This window comes from Sus scrofa, chromosome 18, assembly GCF_054392235.1.
Source record: "Sus scrofa isolate SSC_HxYL_T2T_F1_AM1 chromosome 18, Sscrofa_HxYL_maternal_Yorkshire_Landrace_v2.0, whole genome shotgun sequence".
NCBI classification, from domain to species: Eukaryota; Metazoa; Chordata; class Mammalia; order Artiodactyla; family Suidae; genus Sus; species Sus scrofa.
The window spans coordinates 51,696,125-51,702,226 of record NC_139400.1 but is presented as its reverse complement, the minus strand read 5'-3'; positions in this window follow the sequence as shown (position 1 = coordinate 51,702,226).

Sequence of the window (6,102 nt, the reverse complement as noted above, 5' to 3'; positions counted from 1 at the left end):
AAAAGAAGAAAGGGGAGGAGGAGGAAGGGAGGAAGGGGGAGGAAGAGCTGCCGCTCATATATTCAGCTCTTTTGGTTAATATCAAATTTTACCCACAGATCCTCCTGTGACTACTCTGATTGGAGTAGTTCCAGTAGAAAAGCATCCAGTTTGTGAAAAGCCTCAGTAGCTGTGTTAGGAAGGAGACTGCTTTCATTCGGGCACAAAATTAGCCTGGACTGAATTACCCCCACTTGGATAATTCATGCTGCCTCCTCGTGCCCAGCCCTGCCCTGGCGTTTGGCAGGATACCCCTCCGGCATAACTTTCAGTGTTGGCTCTGTCCCTAGGTTGACTGGCCAAGCCCACATCAGGGTGTGGGTGGGAGAAGGAGGAGGAGAGGTGGGTAGAACTGAGTGTTTAAGAGCTCAGGCTCTGGAGGTAGAAAGACCTGGTTCACATCTCAGGTCTGCCTCCTACTGTGTGACCCTGGGCCTCAAGATTCCAATTGAGTCTTGATAGTAACATGGGTTTTTTCTTTCTTATTTTCAGTGAATTTTTTCACTGGAAATAATTTGAAGTGTATTTGATTTGCAATGGTGTGTTAGTTTCCAGTGCACAGCAAAGTGACTCAGTTATATGTGTGTGTGTGTGTATATCTATATTCTTTTTCATTATGGTTTATTAAAAGATATTGGCAGTTCCCTGTGCTGTATGGTAAATCCTTATTATTTACTATTTTATCTATGGTAGTGTGCATCTATTAGTCCCATATTCCCAATTTATCCCTCCCTCTTTCCCCTTTGGTAACCAGAAGTTTGTTTTCTGTGTCTGTGACTCTCTTTCTGTTTTATAAATAAGTTCATTTGCACTATTTTTAGATGCAGCATATAAGTGATGTCATACAGTCTATGTCTTTCTCTTTCTGACTTATTTCACTTAGCATCATACCCTCCAAGTCCATCCATGTTGTTGCAAATGGCAAGATTTCATTCTTTTTAAAGGTTAATATTCCATTGTATGTGTATATACATATATGTATGTGTGTGCATATGTATGTATGTATATATATACGTGTGTGTGTATGTGTGTGTGTGTTCCACATCATCTTTATAACATGGGCTTATAAAGATTTGATAAGGCAGTATACACTCAGGGCACAGGCAGTGCCTGGCACAGGACATGTAATCAGCAAATGGTATTTGTAATCACTGGTGATCTTGGTCTTAATTTTAGTATTAGCATGAGTGGCTTAAGAGAAGAAAGTGGGCAGGTCAAGTGCAGTTCTCAAATGAGTTAGTACCAGATTATGCAGTTTGTCCAGCTAGTTTCTAAATCCATTTTACACTGCAGTCCCGTAGAATACGCTGCAAGAATAGAAAAGTCCTGCATCCATCCTGCCTAATCCAGGACAGCCATAGTCACATAAGCTATTGAAAGCACTTAACGTTTGGCCACAGGGCTTGAATTTATTACATTTACATTTAAATAGCCCTGTGATCTGTGGCTCATGCGGGCAGCAAAGCTTTATGAGATTAAAATGGCCAAATCTATGTGAGAAGGGTCAACACTGTCAGGGAACACTTAAATGAAAACATAAGGAGGCATAGGGTTGAAAACATCAGAAAGACCCACATTTTTAATTCTTATTACACCCCTTTGGTGTAAAAGCAAGCCAATTATGAACCATTTCTAAACATTAGAAGTCAAACAATCTGGTTTTGAGAGCTATTTGACAAATTGTAATTCCACTGGAATAAAGAGGTTGAGCTTTGGCTCAGGAAATTACCATTGCAAAATTTGTGCCCTTTGATAATCAACCATGATGAACACATGAGGCAGTATTAGATCTAATCACTGGACCCCCCAAGCAGAGGAGAGCTTCCCAAGTGTCCTTCTTAGTGTGCGTGTGGAACCTATACAGGTGACATTATTTTGTGGGGGCGATGAAAGAGGAAGCCGTACTTATGTAACCCACTGCTGAGTTGGCAATGAGTCCACGCACTGGCAGCCCAATGAAAGAGCCCATATGGTGAGAAATTAATAAAGCTGGCATGTTTTCTGTTCCTCTTGGCACAGCCCAAGATACAGGTATAAATGGCGTTCGTTCACTAATAACTCAAATGCGTCACAGACACCGTGGGAGAATGTCTGGTGTCTATGGTCAATTCAAATATTCGGAGAAATCTAATCCAGAGGATCAAGGATCCAAGATGGAAAACTCTAATATTTCAAACAGCGCTGGTTTGACCTCGCCCTTACTGTTTGCATGGAGGTCCCACACAACCGAAGTGAAAATGGCTCTGTGTTGGGAATGAGGATGTTGAGTTTTGAGACCTGGTTTCTGCAGGTTACCTGTTGGAAGTACTCTGCCTCGAGCCTTCCATCCATGTCAAAACAGAGTTGAGACTAACTACCTGGTAAGAGTCTGGCAAGGATTAAATGGAAAACAATGGACAGCACAAATGAACTTTTCCACAGAAAAGAAAATCATGGACTTGGAGAATAGACTTGTGGTTGCCCGGGGGGAGGGGGAGGGAGGGGGAAAGATTGGGAGCTTGGGGTTAATAAATGCAGACTATTGTCTTTGGAATGGATTAGCAATGAGATCCTGCTGTGTAGCACTGAGAACTATGTCTAGATACTTACAACGCAGCCCGACCATGGGAGAAACAATTTACGTATCCATGTATGTATAACTGGATGCCCATGCAGTACAGTGGGGGAAAAAAGTGTGTTGGGGGAAATAACAATAAAAAATAAATTAAAAAAGAAAAAGAAAACAATGTGGAAAACTATGAAGCATTTTGCCGATGAAAGTGTTATCATTAGCATCGTCATTGTCTGAGATGGATGGCACGGTGACCATTTGACAGATGAGGAAATTGAGGCCGAGAGGGCTTAAGGGATTTGGCCACGTAACCATGACCACCAGCAGTTTTCTGGCTGGTGAACACAAAGGTTTCACATTTCTTTGGATCCTTGATTTAGGAATGCTTGAATTCGTGGGATTGTAGAACTGAACAGTCAGGGCTGCCTTTAGGTCCAGGAAAGAGAGGCCCCTGCCCAGGGCCCTGTGTGTTCGTGTGTTAGTTGTGTGTCAGTGAGTGTGTTAGTGTATCAGTTCGTGTGTTAGTCGTGTGTCAGTCAGTTAGTGTGTTATTTAGCTAGCCTGCATACCAGACCAAATAACATCCTATGAGAACCCGACCACATTCTATGAGAACAGGACCACACTTGATGACTTAGAAATTGTCCTTGGCTGCTTTCGTACTTCAAGAGTGGAACTGAGTACAACAATTGCAGTAGAGATCAAAGCCAAAAATACTGTATTCTCTCACCATTTACAGAAAAAAAATCTGTCCACTCCTGCTTTCAAGGGCCCCAGTAGCACAAACCACACCGGAAGGAAGGGAGGAAGGAAGGAAAAGAAAGAAAGAAAAGAAAGAAAAGAAAGAAAGAAAGAAAGAAAGAAAGGAAGAAAGAAAGGAAGGAAGGAAAAGAAAAACATTAAAGAATACACAGGCATCCTGTGCCTGATGATCTAACCGTCTACACTGGCAGAGGGTGACCTGTAACTCTCAAGAGCTGCTGTTGTGACCAGATCACCCCAGGCTCCCGACCTCTACATCGGTCTGCATCCACCTAAGGTCAGTTTAGGGCTTCAGGTGGACACGGACGACTTTGGGGTGCAAGGAGGATTTGAGCTGCATAAATACTCAGATAACAGAAAAGACGAATCAATTAATTGGTCAAATCCTTCCTCTCAGCATAAATGTCGGGGATCCTTGCATAACAAAGTATCAGTTCCCAGTACAGCCATGGACATCCTGGTTTCTTTTTGAGTTTCAATTCCTGGTTCTGGTTCTGGGGGTGCTCAGCTTGTCATGGTATTTACAACAGATGTACATGGCCAAGGGGAACATTTTGCAATATTAAACAACTAACATTACTTATAAACATTTTTTTCTATGGGTCTCGATATACCAGGAGAAGCGTGACACATTTCTTACCTTGGCAACTCAATGGACATTGGACCCTAGAATCATGAAGAGTTTTGTTGTCCTGAAATGATTTTATTGAAATAATTTTGCCTTGGAGTTCGCTTGTGGTGCAGTGGGTTAAGGATCTGGCATTGTCACTGCCTCGGCCCAGGTCACTGCTGTGGTGCAAGTTTGATCCCTGACCGGGAACATGCTGCGGGTGTGGCTAAAAAGAATGTTGAACTTTTAGCATTTGTGTATTGTAAGTCGTATCTTGCCTTTGAATTGTAAAGATAGATGTTGACATTTTAAGAGACAAATATATATATGAAAACGTTCACCATTTTAACTCCTTTATATTTAATATACATTTTTTTGATGATAATAGAGTCAAACGATATCCTCTGAATACTCTTTTATCTTATCTTTTTAACCCTCTGAGCATTAATGTCAGTGCAATAAGATCCAGCTTTCTCGTTTACGATGGTAGTCACGTTTGTGGTTTGGCAAGAGCAGAGCTAGTGTGTCTGCCTTTGGTTTTGTTTTTTGATTTTTTTTTAGACAGCAGATGGGAAAGCGACTGAACCGAATCATGAATATGGTTATTTGCCCCCATCCCCCAACCTCCTGATAGACATTCTCTAGCCGGACTTATGCTGATCCCATTCTACCCCAATACCTCTGAGAATCTCTTTCTGAGAAAAAGAGGTCTCTTCAATTTGGGGATTGGCATTCCCGGTGGCTTTGGGTCTCTCTCCGATGGATGAATTTGCCGGGAGGCTCCTTGTCGGAGGTTCCTGCGGGCACCAGCCGTGGCTTCTTTGAAGCCCCATCTGAGGCTGCCTTTCCCAGGAGGAGGAGGAGGAGGAGGAGGAGGAGGGAGGGGCTGCCAGGCTGGCCTGGAAACTGGGGACCAGGTGGCTTTTGTCCCCTTTGCACCAAAGACAGCTGCTTCCCTAGGGTGCCATGAGGCCCTGCCATTCAGGGAGCCAACCAGAACCCCTGCTTCTCTTGGCGTGAAGAGAGACACAATTCCAGATCCACCAGGGCGCTCCTGGAAAACTGGCTTGAGCCGCTTTTAATTACCCCAGTGGGCTCCCGGGCCAGGGCTCAGCTCTGCCACCTCTGCACCTGGGGGAGCTTCTTCCACACATTGGAGGAAGCAATGCATTCATTTGTTAGCTCACTATTCGAACAGGAACAAACAGTGACTGCAGGCCTACTGTGTGCCAGGCAGGGGTACCCAGCGGTGAGCGTGGCCAGCACCTTCCTGTGGTATGATAAGAAAGTCTTTGGTCCTTGCTGTCCTTCCTGGCACTGCGCCTCCAAAACCCTTGGAGTTTCGTGGTAGGACTGTGTGGAGATCAAGCTCTCCAAAACTCACGGAGCTTCGGTGACCTGCTGGGTTGGTGACCACGTGCTTCTGCTGAGAGAGGGACATACCCAACTCCACGGGGACAAAAACTCCTGCGCTCACGGCCCTTCCAGACCCCATGCTATCTACCTCTTCATCTGCTGCTCATCTGTATCCTTTATGATAAACCAGTAAATGTGTTTTTCTAAGGTCTGTGAGCTGTTCTAGCAAATGAACAAACAGAGGAAGGGGTTGTGGGAACCCTGATTTATATCTGGTGAGTCAGAAGAATGAGTCGAGCCTGGGCCTGGCATCTAAAATGGGCGTAGTTTTGTGGGACTGAGCCCTTAACCTGTGGGAGTCTGTGCTAACTCTGGGTAGTTAATGCCAGAACCGGATTGAATTGTAGGCCCCCCAGGTGATGTCCACTGGGCATTGGTTGTTGTTCAGAAAACACCCCAGAGTTCCCTCACCCCCGGGAACTTACTGGGCAGCAAGGAAGATCTGTAGCGAAACAAGTAATTACACGGAGTGATGCATTTGGCCGTGGGGATGGATAAGCTGTCCTGGAAGCCTACAGCAGCAGTCTCACCCTAACTGGGGGGATGAAAAAGGTGTCTCTGAGGAAGGGGCGTTCAAGGTGAGACCCCGAGACACAGGAGGGGACGAGGCATAGGAGTTGGAGCAAGTCCGAATTGGAAGGACACCTGTGCCAGGTAACACAGACGCTGGGAGAACCTCCACCCCAGGATGCCCTATGGCAACTGTGCAAAGCCTCTTGGATGT